The following is a 21,562-nucleotide window of genomic DNA, read 5'->3' on the forward strand; positions in this document are numbered from 1 at the left end:
TACCCCACCAAATGAAGTTGGAAGGGGTATAAAGTGCGTATCAAAAAAAAGTTTACACTTAGAAAAAATCCTGTAAAATTATACATTTGTAATATCCTGAAGATTTTTCCACATTTTAACATTGGTACAGATCCGTTTAAGCAAGTGACGATATAACTGTCGAAAAATATTTCCGCTTGAGTGAGCACCACTTACTTTTGAAAAGTTAGTGAAAAATGATTTGCGCAGAACTTTGAAATAGTTATGCGAGTAAAAGTAGACCTTAATCATGAATAACACGTGGAATTTAATTATTAAAATTGATTTGAAGATATCTTTTATATTTTTAAACTTGTTTCCTTGCCCAAAACACTTCGAAAAGTGCATTGCGCCCCACCCCACTCCCCCACACACCGAGGCCATCGTGACGATGTTTGCTTTACACTGAGCTGTGATTACATGAAATGGCTTAGGCTTGATTTTCATTTTGTAAATCATTGTCAAGCTTGGGAAAAGTATGGAGAAACAAGTATTCAATGAAAAATGAAATGAAAACCCACTTTATATGATAAAAACTTAGTGAAAAATGCTGGAGATGTCTGATATAAACTTTTGTTCAGATTCAGTTATGTCCTCAGATCCAGCTGGCATAAAAGGGGTAGTAAGTTGTGCTTACTAAGTGTTGAAATTTCAATTTGGGTGGTAAAAATGTTACAAACTGCTTGAATGTATCCCTTTTATTTCAATGGACTAAAAGTGCAAGGGAAATGTATGAAAAATGTTTCGCAGGGTAAGTTTGATTTCGCCCTATACCCTTGACACAGCTTGAAAACGAGCATTTCTGTGCAAACAGTGCTCACTCAAGTGTGACATTCTGTCAAAACCTTTACATGTACTTTCATTGGATAAATGAGACCTAAACCCAAGAATATATGTGAAAAAATTACCCATATGTTGTATATTTTTTAATTCCCAGGGCTTTTTCAAAGTGTAAACTTTTTTTTTGATACGCACTGTATAGGAATCAGCTTACAGTTGGTTGGTCCACTGTAAATCTTGTGCATCAAACTACTTCATCAGTTTTTAACCGATTCTCATGAAACTTGGAACACATATTGGTGATGGGGTGAAGATGTGCAAGACACACTTTTCGCATGTGTTAAGGCCACCAAACACCTAACGACCCGACTAGTCTGGGACATGGCTTGCGACTGAGTGAGGGGAGATGAATTGCAAGGTGGTCATTAGCCTCGACACCGCACACCTTGCGATCCGACTACCACGCTGTCTGCGACTCATGCATGCACTTTTTGTTTTTGCCATAACAACTGAGAACATGCGCTTACTACTGCGTATGCGCATTGTTTATCATATACGCGTCGTACAACTCTGCTCTCTGATTGGCTGGAAGTTGGATTGAGCTCGCGATTCAGTCATAAGGATTCGACATGTCAAATCCTTATAATTTTCCTTCGACTTGTCTCTGACCTGCCTGCGACTCTCAAGCTGACAAGAGCTTTGACGTCACATCTCTCCTCACTCAGTCGTAAGCCAGTCGGGTCTCAAGGTACAGATCTTGCAGTTCAAACTACTTCCTCAGTCAGTTTTTAACCAGTTCTCATGAAATTTGGTACACACATTGGTTTTGATGTAAAGATTTACACATTTGTACATCAAAACCAATGTGTGAACCAAATTTCAACGTATACGTTGTGTGTGTCATAAATCATGGCGCCATGGCAACAACATATTATTGGCCCCTAATTAGGTAAAATGTATCAGTTTGAACTACTTGATTAGTTTTCAATCAATTCTCATGAAATTTGGCTCACACATTGGTCTTGAGGTAAAGATGTGTAGGACATATTTTTGCATGTGTCGGAAATCGTGTTGCCATGGGAACAATATATGTCAAAAATTGGGCAAAAAATTTGTGGTTCAAACTACTTCATCAATATTTAACCTATTCTCATGATATTTTGCTCACATATAGGTCTTTGGGTAAAGGTGCGCAAGACATAATTTCCATGTGTCGGACACTGTTGTCGTGGTTACGGCATAAGGCGGGGGTATTAATCACCTTCAGTGATAGATCTGGTTTAGTTAGAAGCTATCAAGAAAATATATATGTTTTGTTTTTCACTACGGAAGATTATTTTCAGTTGATGTTAACTCAATCTATCTACATGGAAGCCTACATATGGGACCATAATATGTAGTCACATGTTTATCATTGTTAATTCCTACAGTGGTTTGGGCTTGGCCCTTTTTTTAATATTTCAGGGGAACATGAAGGTTCCATCCACACTTGACACAATGAAGATGGACATTTCAACAGAAGTCATTTAATAGCCATCCATTGTATATCCTGTAAAATTTAAATACAAGTCTTGGTGTTACGGTGTCACCGTGACACATTTTAAATCACTTTAATTATTTAACAATAAGACTGACCATCATTTTGATACATGTTGTAGTTATATGTGGCTATGATTTGGCCCATTAAAGTCATTCCTGTTGTGTTTATAGTTTTTGCACATCGTTGAAAATTTGTTTTTCATTTAACACCATGACACTAACCAATATGATAAAAGAAATATTCACTGAAGCATAACGCATGACAAAAATATACTTTGTAGGAATAAACCAGTTCATAATTCCACTCTGCGCATTTATCAGAAGATTCTGTGCATAATCAGAGGAAGGTCATTTGTACTAAAGTGGCATGTGGTTTAAAATTTAATAAGATAAGCACCAAATTTTGATGTCTTGATTATTCATATATTCTTTTGAAAATTTTGTGTCTTTTATTTGCATCCACCATAAACAACAATGCATCCACAAACGACTAGTTTTTCATCATTTGCCAGTACATTGTATAACATGCTATAATATGCATTCAAAGTAGAAATACAACAAATAAAGTGTTCATTGATTTGCTATTCTAGTCACCTGGTCTATTCAATTTCCTCATGCTTAGGGGCTTTCACAATTGCTCGTGCTATCATTTGCGATCATTTGGTCACAATATATGTTACACAGAATAGCAACGGTTGTAAGCAGTAGCACCACCAATTGTGAAAGGGGCATAAGGCATGCTTATGTAATATCTTGCTTTGAAATCTGCCTTATCACAATGAAAGAAATGAAAGATCATTTGACCAAAATTGTCCATGAAGTAACTGGTCTATTGTCATGTCATTCAACCCTAAAACAATGGGAAAAAGTTAGAAGTTTTACATCTGCTCTAAAATTTCCCTAGATAAACTCATAAACGTCAGTGTATTTTTTTTCTCACATATTTGATCAAAATTTAAGTAAATTTATGAGCTGTCTGTCTTCAGGAAGACGGACAGTCAACCTGTCCGAAACGTCGAGTCTCTCTACTACTCATCATCTCTACTCGCCGACTCAAGCCAGCATCTCCTCATCAGCTCTACTACTCATGCTGTTCTCACTCAACATTCCTTCTGGTTTACAGTCCTTTTCAGGACTATTTTCAAGAAAGAATACTATAATCTCAAAATCTCCTATCTCGCCTATCCACTTCTTCTCTTCTTCTAGCCACTGTTTCTATAACACTCCACATGGTGTACCGTAAACCACATCAGCAAAAGTATTTGATTGCCTTATAAAGAGGTACAGGTAGTGGAATATTCAGATAAAATTTTGTAAATTAGGATTTAAGAGAGATGGTCTGAGAAACCATTACCACCCCCTAAAAGTGGCCCTTAGGGATATCACTCAGATTACCAAAATTTCAAATTTAGTACTGTTTTCAACATGGGTACATGTAATTGTGTGTTTAAAATTGTGCAAATCAACTGAAATTTATAAAATGCTTCCTTTAAAGCATTTTCTTTTAAGCTGGATAAATGGCATTTCGCATAAGTAACTTGATCATTCCATTATCTTAGGAGGGGTGATGCCATTTTCCAGAAATTTGAGAAATTGGAAAATTGCCAATTTGGGGCTATATTTGACCTGCTATAGAAACAAGGCAAAAGCAATTTGTGTCTCGCCCACTTATGAAAATAACCAGAAATATCGTGATTTGTGAGGGCACGCAACAGAATTATATCGAAACTTCATTGTGAAATGACTTGGATGGAATAACACTTGTTATAAGAGTCTTGCACATAAACTTTAATGTTGACCTGAAAATGACCTTTTATTATTATTATTATTTATTTCGGCAATGAAAATTGAAAGAAATTGGTACAGTGTATACACATTATAAACATAACAGAGTATAGATTGAGCACCCACTGGACTGCCACGGTCAAATAAAGTTAACTTAATTACTGTAGTCAATAAAGACCATTTGACCCTATCCAGTGGCCTTTGACCTTACCATGTGACCTCCAACTGCAGCATAACATGCAGGTAGCCTCAATACATCTACCATCCGAGTTTGGTTGAAAAGCAACTTACGATTGTGAAGTTATGTGTCATAAGGTTTGTGACAGACAGACGACGGAGGACATTTGGATCCCTAAGTCTCGCCTTCACCTCCGGTGGGCGAGATCTCGATGTACATGTAGGATATAGGCCCAACTATGGTTAAATCATTCTAGGATTCACATACATGGTATGTCTTTTACTTTTTTTTGTCACCAGCCGCTTAAAGTAGGTCATTTTTGCAAAATGGTAAAAAAAAGTCTAGTTTTCAAAGAAGATTTTATCTGTTCTATTTTTGCTTATATACGACCGAAGAGCATTCAGAATTGTTGGAAAATGTGCCACTCTGTAGTACTATGTTTTTCTTTTGGAATATCTTTATTAAGTTATTGTACTATATCCACAATACAGAAATATATGACTGTATGGGTGCAACTTAGCCTATGCACTAATTTGTGCACACATATAGCATGCAATGTCATTATAGGAACAACCATGATGATCAGTCATCCGTTCTTGACCCTAGCCATAAATGAAACACAGGATAATTATTGGGGTAAAATTAGGTTGAAAGTTTAAATTACTTTTAAAAATTTTGCATTTTCCCCCTTTTGAAAAAATGCAAAAAATGGCATCACCCCTATTCTGAAAATGGAAGCTACCTAACCTTTGTTTTGATTTTTTTTACATTTACGCAAAGAGGGGATGTGAAATTTTGAATCTTCAAAATTTCATTTCAATTCCATCATTTAAAAATATTTTTTATGGAGTCAGAAAAATTACTATAAATTGGTGAATTCAAGGTCTTGCAGGTACCCCAAAAGTGTCAATTTTAGGGGGGAGGGGGGTAACTATGACTGGAATAATGATCAGAAAATGTTAACCTCATTATCGTAGTACACCCTCTACATGTATGTACTTAAACCACAGAATATGAAAGAAATCCTCCGACCCCCATCTTCCAACTTTTTTTCAAATCTGCCTGATTCTCTCACACAGTAGCTCTTAAGATTTTGTCATCAAGAAGCATTGTAGGCCTACAACTATATTCATATCTGCCATATATTTTTTTTTTGCAGGAGTTTCTGCAAAGTCAAAATAAATTTACAATACATAAACATATCCGTAGTATGACATTAAAGTACATTGCAATGTGACAAATTTATATCAGGGTCATTACAAAATTTAGACATGAATACAATTTAAGGATAAGACAAAGTAGTGAAAAAAAATGCACTAGTATAAACTATATAAGCAAAATAAATGCTTGAGGAATAGCAGCCAAAGGGAAAAGGGGCTACATGAAAACAAAAAATATTCCATAGGTCTGGAAGAAAAATCTGATGTCACAAATCATCAGAAAAGGAGAAAGAAGAGAAATGAACTAATGAAGTGTGTGTGTGCAAGTGGGTGAACATGCGGGTGTGATATTTAAAGTACACACCCGAAGAATCAAAAGTATTTTATAATGACTTTTTGTGGTCATCATTTTAAAGGGGAAGTATTACTAATCAGATGTATAACTTCACTTTTCAAAATAGTGATTAGAGTTTGCAGAAATCAGCTCTCAAAAACGATTTATTTTCATGCCATATTTCTGGTCCTCTTGTGAGCTCCAGCTGAGTGACATCATACAATGAGCAGTGAGCATCTGAGCTGACAAAAACCCATTGAAGACCATCTTTCCAATAAGCGTTTTTTGCTCTTAGAATTATTTATTCCTTGTAAGATTGGTCTTGTTATATAGATAAAAGTTTGAATTTACTGAACAATGAAATAAAATGCACATTTAACGTATTTTGGTAACCAATCACTTAGAAATCACACTTGCGTCACATTGATATTATAATCAATATAAAGCATTGACATTCTTCTTCACAACTGAACAAAAATTATGAAATTTCATTACTTAGCAATGTCATGAACCACAAAAAACATGGCAATATCCATCGCGAAATGATTGGAATTGCAGTTGAATTTCCGAAGCATTATTAGGCAATAGCGGCGACCGGACTTTGTTTCATATATCTTTAAAATCCCGGAAGAGAGAGCAAAACGGTCTGTGGCCGAATGTGTTGATCATTGTTTTGACGTGTGCGAGTACCCTGGTTCGAAACTCAGATTTTTTCTGGGTAGTTTTTGTCTCACCTGCATAGCAGAGTGAGACTATAGGCGCCGCTTTTCCGGTGGCGGCGACGGCGGCGTCAACATCAAATCTTAACCTGAGGTTAAGTTTTTGAAATGACATCATAACTTAGAAAGTATATGAACCTAGTTCATGAAACTTGGCCATAAGGTTAATCAAGTATTACTGAACATCCTATTAGAGTTTCATGTCACATGACCAAGGTCAAAGGTCATTTAGGGTCAATGAACTTAGACCATGTTGAAGGAATCAACATCAAAATCTTAACATGAGGTTAAGTTTTTGAAATGTCATCATAACTTAGAAAATATATGGACCTAGTTCATGAAACTTGGACATAAGGTTAATCAAGTATCACTGAACATCCTGCATGAGTTTCACGTCACATGACCAAGGTCAAAGGTCATTTAGGGTCAATGAAGTTTGGCCGAATTGGGGGTATCTGTTGAATTCCCATCATAACTTTGAAAGTTTATGGATCTGATTCATAAAACTTAGACATAATAGTAATCAAGCATCACTGAACATTTTGTGCAAGTTTCAGGCTCATGATTAAGGTCAAAGGTCATTTAGGGTCAATGAACTTTGGCCGAATCGGGGGTATCTGTTGAATTGCCTTCATAACTTTGAAAGTTTATTGGTCTAGTTCGTTAAACTTGGACATTAGAGTAATCAAGTATCACTGAACATCCTGTGCGCATTTCAGGTCACATGAACAAGGTCAAAGGTCAATGAACTTTGGCCGAATTGGGTGTATCTGTTGAATTACCATAACTTTGAATGTTTATGGATCTGATTCATGAAACTTGTACATAAGAGTAATCAAGTACCACTGAACATCCTGTGTGAGTTTCAGGTCACATGATCAAGGTCAAAGGTCATGTAAGCTCAATGAACTTTGGCCATGTTGAGGTTTTTTGTTGAATAACCATCATATCTCTGTAAGTTTATGGGTCTAGTTCATAAAAAGTGGACATAAGAGTAACCATGTATCACTGAACATCTTGTGCGAGTTAGAGTAGTTTTCAAAGTCAGCACTGCTGCTATATTGAACTGCGTGATGCAGGTGAGACGTGATGCAGGTGAGACGGCCATAGGCATTTGGATTTCCACTTGTTTAATTTTTAATTCCTTCCCCGTCCCTACCCAGCTTTTTTTTTCTCTTTTTATTTTCTTGTGAAATTCTATTCAGACCTGTATTTATCAAATCTTCTTAACTGCTGCCTTTGATTTTCAAGTTCTTGACTAGATTCTACACTTATTTGGGATGGGAGGGGTAGAGGATGAGTTAAAAGTCAAGTCCAACTAAAAATTATTTGAATGGAGTAATTTCCCTTGTTTTTATTTCAAACAGTCATATACACAAAACAATGATATGCAGATTAGAGTTGACTATGTCAATCACATCACATTTGTTTCTAATTTTTTTGTGGCATTTTATTTTTTTATTCTTTGCAGATTTTATGATAGGAAACTCTTCATCTGATCACAATAGGTTACATTTACGGAACTGTAACTCTATATTTTATTTGGAGGAATTAAATTCCCTCAAAAATTTGTTAAAGAAAATAATTAGAAATTTTAGTATTTAATCTACATGTCATGTACATGTATCAAATAACAAAATACAAAAGAACTTTGTGCATGTGACATAATCGGTTAGTGTAATTTGCACATCGTCACAGATTAGCATATCGTCTTATAAATTAGGCAAAATTTCTCAGTGTTAAAATAGTAATTATTTAAATTTGAATCAAAGTTTTTATGAAATTTCCTGCAATATCTTATCATTTTTCTTTAAATTCAAATGAATTTTTGGTTGCGTGGACTTCTCCTTTACTCTTCACATGGAATGAATGGAATGCATAGCAATATTTATCCGGAAACAAAATTGTCTTAAAATATGCAAATCAGTAATGGGACACGTTCACTTTTCTTTCATCCTGGCCACTTCCTCACGTCCACCAGGCTTACAGTCTTATAACAAAAATAATGAATCATCACACAACAGCACACAACATTCACAGTGCTTCACAATAAATATTTCACTTCTGTTCATACATGCAATGAATATTGTGGAAAACAAATAAAAGGCGGACCCATATTCAAATACCGTTTAAAATGACAAATATATTATACCTTTCGGGAAAAATCAGCATGTTAAAAAACTGATAACAGAGTTGCTAACAAAACATAATTATGGGGCTCTGCAAGAAACTTATGTTCAATTGCAAATCAAGCGTAAGTCTTAAATTCAAATTCAAGCGTAATAAGGTAGAGTTGCAATCGCAATTCAACTACATGTTGTGTTTAATCAAAGGACTCACCCTTGATTTGGGACGTGTGATTGAGTAGAAATTTCTCACAAAATGCCCTAGTAACATTAAAATTGTTCTTTTGTTTTAAATTGTGTGTTCTTATTTTTGACAAGCTGTATTCCTGTCCAAGTCAAATTTCTTAGTTCTCTCCAAAACTGTGCTCAAAATTGTTTCCAAGATCGATAAAGATCAATTTTCTGTTGTATCATTATCAGTCCAAAACTTGCAAACCATAGCTCCTGAATAGCAGAGTGAAGAAAAAAAAATGGCTACATGTCCAAATGAGTTAAAGGACATGATAGAATCTCCCAGATTGAAGCAGCAAGTGTGCAGATCTGTGTATAGAAGAGTGAGAGAAAAAAAGAGAAATAGTCTAAATCAGGGGTTCTCAAACTTTTTCCTTGAAGGGCCAGATGAGACTCCAAGTAAACCTGAAAGGGCCAGGGTGAAGTGGATACTTAGACAAAAATTGTGCGCAGAGCGCAAAGACCCTTGCAGTCGGGGTCCAACATGCTCTCTTGTGCAATCTGGCCCTAACTTTGGGAGCATTTAATCCAACAAATTCATAACAGTTTCATATGGAACGCAGGAAAATTAAAAAAAAATCAAAATACAGCGAGAGTCAATATTAATGATAACAGAATTGTAGTACTAAAAGGAATCTAGATTTTATCTAAACATATTTGGTATTGGGGAGACAGATAATGTCTGAAGTATCAATACTTTTCGTAGTCAAAGTAGAATGAATAATAGAGCATGCCTGTTGTATACTCTAACAAGGGTGTCAGCCTCCTAATCACTTTCAATATGGGAAACGCCCAGGGAAACGTGACAGTCTGTCACCAACAAGTTGCTTGCAGGGGTCGCGGAAGCGGGGTGCCTTTTTTCCAAAACCATGTACAAAAGCGTAAAAATATGATTGTGATTTTTTGCATGTCCACCCACCCCACACTTTAAAAACCCTCCACGGCCCCTGTCAAGGTACTTCGGTATGAGTTAGTTCTTTAAAATGTTCATTGTGGAAAATGCATTTTCGCACCTGTATGTATAGAGCCAAACATGGTGAGAACAGCGTTTGCCTGGTCATCTAATAACAAAGTACGTAGATCGAACAGAGAGAGAAGATTCCACTAAACTTTGTTTAAACGTCAAATTAATTTGACTGCCATTACTTTTATTACGGTTATGTCTACATGGATACACAATGTTTTCATATTGAGCTATGTTTCATATTGTGACTTAAAAGTGATTAAGAAAACCAGCAGAGTCTCGCGGGCCGGATAGAGAAGCTCCGCGGGCCAGATCCGGCCCGCGGGCCGTAGTTTGAGAACCCCTGGTCTAAATAATCAAATCAAACTGAATTTTATTATCTTGATGATTGATGACGTGCGATGGCATGTAATTCACGCTCAATGACAAATGATAGTAGGTGTAGACTGTAAAAAGTGCTCTACCTCAAGTGATGTTTGTGTAGGCCCCACTCCACTTCACTACCGCTACACTACCGTACATCTACGCACCTACCCGGGTAGGTGTGTAGCGTAGTGTGGGCTGTAGCGGTAGTGAAGTGGAGACTACACGAACATCACTTTAGGTACGGTGCTCTCTGTTTCATTACAAAGAGTGCATTTATCTTCATTGTTGAAGGCATTACATGTATGCATATATGTATTTGCAGCAGCACTCTTATCAGAAAGAAACGCCAGACTCTAATTTCGGCCAGGAATCGGGGTAACCACTGCTGAAATTTTGTCTGGCTATGACATCGGCATTATCGTGATATAATTCTAGCAAGTATAATAAAAACTTAATTAAGCATTCCTCTGAAACAGGGCAGTTCCACGGTTACGGAGTGACATTCAGAAGCAACTTTTTTGCATTCAAACAAAGATATCACCCATATTTGAATAGTTATTTGCAAAGAAGTGGTACCTGACAGTAGTTGGTGAAACCCACTTTTCAAAATAATGGAATTCATTATTTTGATCTACTGAATTAATGAGATATGAATATTCATAATAATGGATACGGAGTGACGCAAAATGGACATGCATATTTGAGGAGAAAATATATTGCTCAAACTCTGTGAATTTTGAATTCCTATCATAATTTTGATTTATTGATTGGATTCTATGTTCTTGCTTTGATATGCTGCATTGCTTAAAAAATTGATGTATTATTTTATTAATTGTGACTGAAAACGTAAACCCATACCCTGTTACGGAGTGACATGAGAAATATCCACTCACAGGCAGCATATAATGAACTTATATTTTAAAATTTTTGTTTGATTTGATGTAAAATGATGACATTCAGATTATCCAAAAGAAAATTTTACAAAACAAGCAATAGTTTTCTGTTAAATTGAAATTAAGTAAAAACAAGATTTGTAGTCCCATTATAGAATTTCTTGTATGGTTCGGATTCTCCTATAAGGAGATGCGTAAGAAAAAAAATTGTGGCTTATTATGCTCCACTTTTGTATTGATGAAATTCCATATATGAGTTTTGATATAAAAATTTGATCCAAATTTGAAATAGAGCCAAATAAATTTTTGGAAAATGTCCACTTTTGCTTGGAACTGCCCGACAGCAGATTTTTCAGTCTAACCAAGCAAAGCCATGGTCCATACCAGCGCTCCTTGAAATAATTTAATTGCCTGAGTCCTGACCAGTTTATTCAGAAATTTGTTGAAAAATCTGCGAAAACATAATTTCTAAAATAAAGACTTTTCAATTTTAATAGGAGTCATGCCAAAAATGCTTGATTCTAAAATTATATTAGATCTGTATCTGTCATCTGACCTGAATGCATCGTCAAAACAAGTACAACTTCCAAATATGCTTACCTTGACTTTTGTGGATGGATCAAACAGCGTAACCTGCATCCGCTCATGCAGTGCCCCGGCCAGCAGCAAGCAGCTAGTGAATGGGCCTGTACAGCTTGGAGTTTTTCAATAAATACAGTGACTGGACAGTGGAGTGGAGCAACACAACGAAGACTGTCAAATGGACAAAATCTGTCTTTACAGTTCACAATTCAATAAACACGGGCAAAGTAACACAGTTCTGGTTCACTTATAGTCTGAAGTTGTCGAAAACAGAAATCAGATATCACAATCCATGGAGAAAACAGTAAATTCGAAGAAAAATAGAGACCAGGAAGGTGAATCAGTGTATTATGCACAGAGAGATGATGAGTGAGTCGATGATGTGACGTCATTATTCTTGACTGTTTTTGACCGCGTGATTGTCTGTTTGGGGGCGGCTGGGGGCTGAGAATGGTCTCTAATGATTTCATTTCTTGCATTTCCACGACATCTATAAGACTTTTTAGTGATATACATGTGTATTTGTGTATAAAAAGAGGAGACCTTTCCATCCATATATAATTTGTCTATAATCATCACTTTCATGAATTTCCTTTGTGTGTGTACTTTAAGAATACTACACATTTAAGAATGTAACCATTTAAGAATCAATGTGAACCCATCCGTTCTTCTGTATGATGGGCAAAAATTTGCTAATATGATAGCCATGTTAATGTGGAAAAGTGCAGGACTGGTCATAGAGCTGAATAGATTAGTACTTGATATTTCATTGGAAATAGCTCTCAGAAATGTCATTCATATTTCAAGTTCATTGACTTCTGATTCTCCCTTAACTACCTCTCTGTCTATCTATAATTTGTTTCTCCTTGTCTGTTTTTGTCTTCTCATCTTTCTTTGTCACTCTTTGTTTATTACTTGGCTCTCTTTGTCTACCTCTTTCTTAGTCCAGATTGGACCTTGGTGTTTGGAAGGAAGTTCTCTTTCCCAAAGCTAACATAGAGGGCACATGACTCTCACTCTCTAATCAGCGCCAATCAGAAGATGAGTGGATGGTTTCATGAGCCTAATTACATCAGGAAGGCTAAAGATATTCGTTCGACACATTCCATTCAGGTTTTTTTTCCCTTTGATATTGCTGATTGACAAAAGTGTATGAATATGATTGAAAATCTAACACTAATTCTAGAAGTGGTAACTACTGAACTTCCTTTGCCAAGATCAGGAAGATATATCAATGAGTTTGGAACTAGTTTTTGACTGGCGGAAGAATTAGGGCTATTTTACTGTTTCAGTTGATGAATTTAATCCCATCATAGTAATCTTCATAAATTGTGATTTATTTTTAAAATGAGCTGGCTATGATGTCTTTTCCTGGTCAGATATATATCCTATCCAATGGTAGTACATTCGGCTCGGTGTAAAAATGGCAGAGATAAAAATGGCAGCGGCAAAAATGGCAGAGGTAAAAATGGCAAAGGTAAAAATGGCAAAGGTAAAAATGGCAGAGGTAAAATGACAGGTAAAAATGGCAGAGGTAAAAATGGCAAAAGTAAAAATACAAAATTTCAACACAGAATTTTGAAATTCATTGAATATGCTAATTCATTCATTTATTTTCAAAACTACCCAAAATTACTTAATTATTTGTTAATTGATTTTGATTATTTCTGTTCCATCTGAGAGCTACATGAGGTTTACCAAGGTTCTACACAGAGTTAAGAAATTTTGACTAGAAAGTTATTTATGCTTAATTTATATCAAATTTATCCATAGATCACAAAAAATGCTTCTATGTCATTTCTTCATCAATTTCAATTCTATATCCTCAATTTATGTCACCAATATAATTCACTACAGTGTCAACTGGGCTGAAATTAAAATTGTGTTAAATTTCATTGCGAGATGCCGGATGAGCTCCACATCATTGATGTGCTAGTTTTTTCCTGTACTTACATGCACGGCCTTCTCATGTCAAATCGCTCTTCTAATTTTCAAATTTTAAGCACACTTTGGATCCCAAGTATTATACTTAATTTCACATCCGCTCCTGAAAGAACTTTTTTGGCAATCATGAACTACTGATTAAAAAATTGAAAAGTATATATTTTGGTGCTTAAAATACGAGGCAGCTGCTAGTATATGACGTCAGAGATCAAAAACTCAAATTTCTAATAATTTTCTTAATCTTTGATAGACTTTCCGTAAACCACCAATATGTTTTTCTGGTAATTTTACAGTAAACCATTTGCCAGGGTGAATTTCCACTTTAAAATAGGTCAATAGAATGGTACCTTTACCTATAAATTAAATCCCTGATTTGCTACACATTTTAAAATTCATGCGATAACCGTTACCATAGAAACTAATTTACTATCAATAACTGGGATATACTCATTTGATTTGCTAGTTCATTACAATTAGCTTGCAGGCCGAATAAAAGTACACAATTTTTCCTGTGCGCGCGCAGCATCTCCCTACGCACGCACTATCCCAAGATCATCACGCAAATTGGCGTCCATTTCCTCTTTTACTTTCGCCTGCCGCCGTGATCAGACGTAGCTAAGTACACTCCCACTTTGCTCCTTTTAAAGTGTCCGTTGTTGACATATTTATCTATATTTTTACTACCTATTTCAATCCTTTGCCCTTAGGCTTCTGATTGATTTCATTTTATGTACTCTGCGTGGAGCTTTCGTGTTATTTATTCACGTTTTTCTTTAATTTAATTGTGTGAGGTCCGAACAGTCAGTTTCGTTTTCACACAGACGGGTTGCTCCGCTTCCTTATCCCATAGCTCCGCACTCTCCTGCGTGCCGCGGGCTTTAATGCGACGCTTCACTTTCTTTTTAATTCCTTATAATTCTTTTAATTCTTGACTTGCTCCTTTGCCTCGTCTTGAATTGAATTGATTTTATTTTCCTCTCCACAGCTTAGGCTATGCTGGACAGGTAGGAGCGTCGCCCTTTATTTGTTCTCAAACTTGTTTTCAACTTGTTGTTGTTCTTGTTTTGAGTTGATTGATTGTTCTCTTATGTTTCAATCAATCTTTTATTCTTAATTGATTAATTGATCAATTGTTTTTTAACCTTTTGATTAATTGTTTAATTAATCGCCCTTCATTCGTTCTCAAACTTGTTTTCAACTTGTTCTTGTTTTGAATTGGTTGATTGTTCTCTTTTGTTCCAATCAATCTTTTATTCTTAATTGATTAATTGATCAATTGTTAATTAACCTTTTGGTTAATTGTTTAATTATTAATCAATTTTAATAATTATTTTGTATGAAATGAAAATTTTTTTTTTTTACTTTTTGTCTTTAAAAAAAAGAAGAAAAATTCTCTTAAAATTTTGGGAAGCCCTCCTGATTCTTGTTAGCATCTTTGTTTTTGCTAATTAGTTTCCGGCTTCCAGTTTAAAGGAAGTGAGTCCTTACTACTTCCTCTCAGATCATCTTAGGGCGTCTTTTTGCCGCCTATTACTTGTTTCTTTTTTCGACCTTTGTCAAAAGAACAAAAAAAAAATCCTTGTGTTTTTATTTCTTAGCTGATCCTGCTGTTCGTCTTGGACTTAGACGTTTTCTGTTTTTAATTAATTAACGTCATGTCGAGCCCTGCCCGCTCGTGTTATTAATTAAAAAAAAAAAAAAATCTTCTTAACTTTGTTCTCTTAACTCATGTTTAAGAAGGTGATCCTGTTATTTACCTGACTTGACTTTAATTTTATTAATAATTTCTGGAAGGGATCTTGTTTTGTCACCTTTCTTGCCCACCCACCCCTCCACCCCCTCTCTGTTTTTCGCCCCTAATTCTTCTTTTCAGGTTAAGAACTTACCAGGTAGATGAGCTCTTCGACTCATCTCTTGATGACTCCAACCTGCCGCTGGGAGAGAACCAGACATGGTATTGTCCCTGTGATCAGCGGCGGTGAGTATGAGGGCAAGAGAGTGAGACCCTTTGCATTGGGCTCTTTATAGGGTGGAACCGTGGTTTGCGTCCACGTGCCCTGGAAAAAGAAGGGTGGAACCGTGGAGTTGCGTCCACGTGCCCAAGAGGGTGGAACCTCGTCCACGTGCCCGAGCGTTTCAGTGTGGAACCGTGGCGCGGTGGTCAAGTGCCTGAAAGGTGATAGCCAAGGCTCCCTCGAGATCTGAACCTATTTGGAGAGTGTTGTACTAGTATAGAAAACCTCACTCCTCCAGGGCTGCTTGACTCACCGGCTATTTGGTCCGACAAGTCCAGGTTAAGAGCGTGGGACTCTTTTCCTGGCACAGACTAGGCTCGATGCTTTGTCAGTCTCCGTCAGAGAGCATTAGCAAAGGGCTACCAGCCCCTAGTCGCTAGAGACACGTGAGCTTGACCCCGTCAATCTCACGATTAACTGATCAGGGTGGAACCGTGGAATTGCGTCCACGTGCCCTTTAAGGTGGAACCATGAAATTGCGTTCATGTGCCTCAACGGCTTGATCAGATTGGGTGACTTTCTCATGCGAGATATCACGTCCCCCTCCCTGTCTCTTGTGCCCTCTTCTGCCCGCTCAGAAGAGGAAGAAGAATAAATTCTTGGTCGCTAATCCCGCTTTGCGGGCAGACCTTTCTTTCTGATTCTTGTGCCGATGGCCAGGCGTCGTAACTTCATGTTACAACAGAACACCCTCGAGTATCACGGATCTTTATCCTCATGCTCCCTGTCAGCTAAGACCGCCGTGTCGAGCACCGGGCAGGTCAAGCAGACAGTCGCCATCTCGTACCTCAGAGAGTCACTGGCAATATCATGATTTGCCGGCTCACGCGCCTGCAAGGGAAATCCCCGCTAATACAAAGGTGTTATCGACATATGGGCGTCGCCCTTCATTATGTCACCAGACTCCTGATAATTGTACACTCTTCTGCCCCCCCCCCCCGGCGGGGGCCGCACAGAAGAGGAAGAAGAAATTCTAGGTCGCTAATCCCGCTTTGCGGGCAGACCTTTCTTTCTGATTCTTGTGCCGATGGCCAGGCGTCGTAACTTCATGTTACAACAGAACACCCTCGAGTATCACGGATCTTTATCCTCATGCTCCCTGTCAGCTAAAACCGCCGTGTCGAGCACCTGGCAGGTTAAGCAGACATTCGCCATCTTGCACCTCGGAGAATCACCGGCAATATCATGATTCGCCGGCTCATGCACCTGCAAGGGAAATCCCCGCTAATACACAGGTGTTATCGACATACGGGCGTCGCCCTCCATTATGTCACCAGACTCCCGATAATTGTGGGTCAGGCGTCGCAACTCTCATGTTGCTTCATACTCCCATGAGCAGTGCGGGTAATTCCCCCATGCTTCATATCAGCTTCAGCCGCCTTGCTAAGCACTGTGCGGTTCAAGCAATCACCTGTCCTCTCACACCGGGCATTTATTGAAACGCTGTTCACCTACACGGTGACCCCCGTTTCTATGCAGGTGCTTCCGACATACGGCTTTCAAGCATCAACATGTCGGCAAGCTCTCGGTGACCGACGACTGGACGTTGCATCCGTACAGGTTGCATCTATACGTCCCCGAGCATTCCAGATTCTTACCCTCGTTTTCTCCGTCATTATAAGACCGCCGCGGTCTTATTGCCGGTGTCGGGTATTGAGCGGATTGAGATTTCTCCCGCCAACCCGCACTCCGGGGAGCCATCGGCGAGTTTACCTGCATCGGTATCCCCCATTAATATGCAGGTACTCCCGAATTCGCCCTCTACGTCAAGTTTCACGTACGGCAACGGCTCTTTCAGCGGTAACTCTCTCCATTCTACCCCCTAAGCGGGCCTGTAGATTGGAGGTAAGAATTTCTTACATACCGCATGCCGCCCTTCTCTCGTGAGAATGTTTGGCTGCTTTTGAGAGGGCAACCTATCACGCCCGCGGACCGTCCGCCCAGGCGACGGGACCGTCCGCTTTTGGCCTGAACCTCACTTTCTATTCGAAAGTAAGAGCGCCCTGTCTTTACTTTAACTCCTACTCTTGTAAGGTTAGAGTCAGGGCTAGTACAGACACCCGTCCTCCAGCGATCGCCGCTGTAGAGAGGGCGACTCCGATATGAGCACCATCACCGCTCAGCGGTATGTCTCACTATCTCGTAGCTCTCCGAGCTTATGAGTATGTATATCGGATTTGAATGTCACGGCGATTAATAGTTCTCCTGTGCTTAGTAATCGCTATGCCTTCACCACCTGGTGCATTATGGTTATTTTAACCTATTTGTCTCGTATTCGGGCTGCTCGTACGAGCCCTGCCCGAGCTGCTATCACCGGTCGTCCCCCCGGACACCGCCGGCAGCACCCGCACCGAATACCTGGAGGGAATCAGCTATTCATATGCTAGATATCCCTCCTGTTGACATTCACAGCTGTTCCCCGAGTCTTTCCCGGTCGGGTAAGCATCATCTCGGAGGAAAGAAACAGCCGTACATCTCATGAGATGGTTGGCTGTGTACGTGCGTTCAGGCTTGTTTAAAGCCCCAGGATTCTCTATCGGCATTTCTATGCCTACTTTCTGGGCACACCCACCGTGCCGGGTCGGCGAGTTTACACCAAACTGTACGCCGCCAGGCCATCGGTCGAGCTCTAACAGTCTATCTTATAGACTGCCCTCTATGTGGGTCAAGCTTGCGGGCGTCTCCGCCGTTTCCTCCTTGTGTGGAGTGGGCTACGGTCGATGTTTTTACCATGCCCGTTTGTCGAGTCGTCTTCTTATTTAGAAGCTTTTTCACTCGGCACACTCGAGTCGCCTCGCATGCTGCTTTCATCCTCCTTCCATGCAATGCATGTGGCCATGGTCACCGCGCGACCGAGGATGATGTAATCGTGGATGGATGTATGCTTATGCCTGTCTAACCACGATCACCACGACCCGCTTTCTCTCGGGCCGACTGTGGATGAGTCTCTCTATGAAAGTGATTTACTTCATTGGAGTTCTTCTTTTAGAAACTTAGATTCTCATCCCCCGCTGCTTAGGGCATCATTTTTGCCACCCCCCGCAGCTTTTCGGAACTCCTTATCTTACCGATATCGGACTGTTCCACGCTGCCGCAACCCGCGCCGGCGGTGCTTGCTCTTACGATCACCAGAGAAACCAGGCCTTGTGGCTGTTTACATAAACAACTGGTTCTCACCACAGACTGAGGGAAATTTTTGTGATTATTTTCCTCAAGTCTCCTTACTCCTCCGCTTGTTTCTTCAAGCGAGGACATCGACACTCTTAGCCAGTTTCCGTCCCTAACCTTGATAGGTCAGGGCCGTTGTTACCTCATTCGATTCCGTTGGGTTCGTAACTGTTGAGGTATCATGTCTGGCGATGTCTGTTGGTTCAGAGCATCTCTTGATTGTCGTTTACACGTAAGATCATGACAGAGACATTGTTCGCCAGCTCACCTCTGGCGTACGCTTGCTGCTGCTAGGGATTTCCCCGCCCAGCGGACATCCATCGCAGCCTAGCCTTACGGGCTCTCTTGGCGATGGTGGCTTCAGCCAAAGCCACCTCTTCCACCGCGGGCGCTGCACCCTCGGGCGGGTGCTTTGTTTAGTACGGGAGAAAGGGGATCCGGGATTCTCTCTCGATCACTCGGTCTATCACACTTGTTATGTCGTGATGCGTGCCGCGTTATTTCTCCAACACGCCCGGTTGAGCTGTTTTGACCAGACTGTTCTATTCTACATAGGCAGCAGGTCCGTGGCATTTTCTTATTAACAGGATGGCACTCAGTCGTTTTTTTCGACACATTGACTGCCTTACGAGTGGTTTTTGTCTCACCTGCGAAGCAAAGTGAGACTATAGGCGCCGCTTTTCCGACGGCGGCGGCGTGAACATCAAATCTTAACCTGAGGTTAAGTTTTTGAAATGATGTCATAACTTAGAAAGTATATGGACCTAGTTAATAAAACTTGGCCATAAGGTTAATCAAGTATTACTGAACATCCTATTAGAGTTTCATGTCACATGACCAAGGTCAAAGGTCATTTAGGGTCAATGAACTTAGACCATGTTGGAGGAATCAACATCGAAATCTTAACCTGAGGTTAAGTTTTTGAAATGTCATCATAACTTAGAAAATATATGGACCTAGTTCATGAAACTTGGACATAAGGTTAATCAAGTATCACTGAACATCCTGCATGAGTTTCACGTCACATGACCAAGGTCAAAGGTCATTTAGGGTCAATGAATTTTGGCCGAATTGGGGATATCTGTTGCATTCCCATCATAACTTTGAAAGTTTATGGATCTGATTCATGAAACTTGGACATAATAGTAATCAAGCATCACTGAAAATTTTGTGCAAGTTTCAGGTCTCATGATTAAGGTCAAAGGTCATTTTGGGTCAATGAACTTTGGCCGAATCGGGGGTATCTGTTGAATTACCATCATAACTTTGAAAGTTTATTGGTCTAGTTCATTAAACTTGGACATTAGAGTAATCAAGTATCACTGAACATCCTGTGCACGTTTCAGGTCACATGACCAAGGTCAAAGGTCAATGAACTTTGGCCGAATCGGGGGTATCTGTTGAATTACCATCATAACTTTGAAAGTTTATTGGTCTAGTTCATTAAACTTGGACATTAGAGTAATCAAGTATCACTGAACATCCTGTGCACGTTTCAGGTCACATGACCAAGGTCAAAGGTCAATGAACTTTGGCCGAATTGGGTGTATCTGTTGAATTACCATCATAACTTTGAAAGTTTATGGATCTGATTCATGAAACTTGTACATAAGAGTAATCAAGTATCACTGAACATCCTGTTCGAGTTTCAGGTCACATGATCAAGTTCAAAGGTCATGTAAGGTCAATGAACTTTGGCCATGTTGGGGTTTTTTGTTGAATAACCATCATATCTCTGTAAGTTTATTGGTCTAGTTCATAAAAAAGGGAAATAAGAGTAACCATGTATCACTGAACATCTTGTGCGAGTTAGAGTAGTATTCAAAGTGAGCACTGCTGCTATATTGAACCGCGTGATGCAGGTGAGACGGCCAGAGGCATTCCACTTGTCTTAAACCTTACTCTCTGTCGTTCCAGGTCCTTATCGGACCGCTAGAAACGCTCTGCCACAACACTCTATCAGAATTCTGCAGATGTTCTGCCCTCACGCATTTGAGACAGACATCGAATTCTGGGCGCTTTCTCCCACGCTGAGGCTTCTGAGATATCTCGCCTTCTCAGATTGATTGATTGATCACTTACGGAACCTGAAAAGCTTCAGTCTTCCGATCACGATTCTTGTTGAAATTTTCAACAAAATCCGAATCTTACAAACTCTTGAGTTCTTCTCAAATGTCGAGCTTGTATAGCTTAGTCCGTCATGGCACCTGTCGGTCGTTCTTGACGCTTGACTAACTCCCTCTTGGGTCGGTATTCAGGGTATCTTGTCTGTCTATCAGTCGAGTTCCCTACTGTATCTGTTTAAATGTAACCGTTTACAGTACAAAACTTTGCATTCTTATGCATCGCTCCCGAACCGTTGCCGGGATTGGCTTAGATTAGGTGCGACTTCTAACCCTGGTCTTTGCCATTCATCAGACAATTCCCAACTCTGTGCAGTTGGTTGTTTTGTCGCGCGAGCCGTTTGCGGCAGCTTCTTGAGACATCTTTTCACTCTGGATTGTTGAAACGATCTAGTCAGTTGGTGATGATGTTCTTCTGACACTATGCCGAGGGCCCATGATACTATAGTATCATTCTTCTTGGGCTCTTTTTATGGAATCGTCGTTTACGACTTCTTGAGGACCGCCTATTTGACGCTCTTCTATTCCTTCGCCTTGTTCTTAAGGACTTTTCTTCCCATGAGGCCTTATTTGTCTCCTCTGTCCTTAAGGCAGCGGCCTTCGTGTCTTCATCTCCCTATTTTTACGCACTTCTTAG

The 21,562-nt window shown here is 39.3% G+C and overlaps 1 protein-coding gene and 1 long non-coding RNA gene across 2 annotated transcripts in view; one reads left to right on the forward strand and one right to left on the reverse strand.

Moving 5' to 3' along the window:
• The window catches only part of LOC121406826 (adenylate cyclase type 2-like), a 127,480-nt gene that overhangs the window by 92,654 nt on the left and 13,264 nt on the right, over positions 1 to 21,562 (forward strand). The gene's annotated exons all lie outside the window — the stretch shown is intronic.
• Positions 8,995 to 13,052, reverse strand: LOC121408133. The gene is made up of 2 exons (XR_005969008.1): positions 11,694 to 13,052; positions 8,995 to 9,179 (listed from the first exon to the last, which is right to left on the reverse strand). It is a non-coding gene; the product is annotated as an uncharacterized LOC121408133 (long non-coding RNA).

This window comes from Lytechinus variegatus, chromosome 2 (assembly GCF_018143015.1).
Source record: "Lytechinus variegatus isolate NC3 chromosome 2, Lvar_3.0, whole genome shotgun sequence".
Classification (NCBI taxonomy): Eukaryota; Metazoa; Echinodermata; class Echinoidea; order Temnopleuroida; family Toxopneustidae; genus Lytechinus; species Lytechinus variegatus.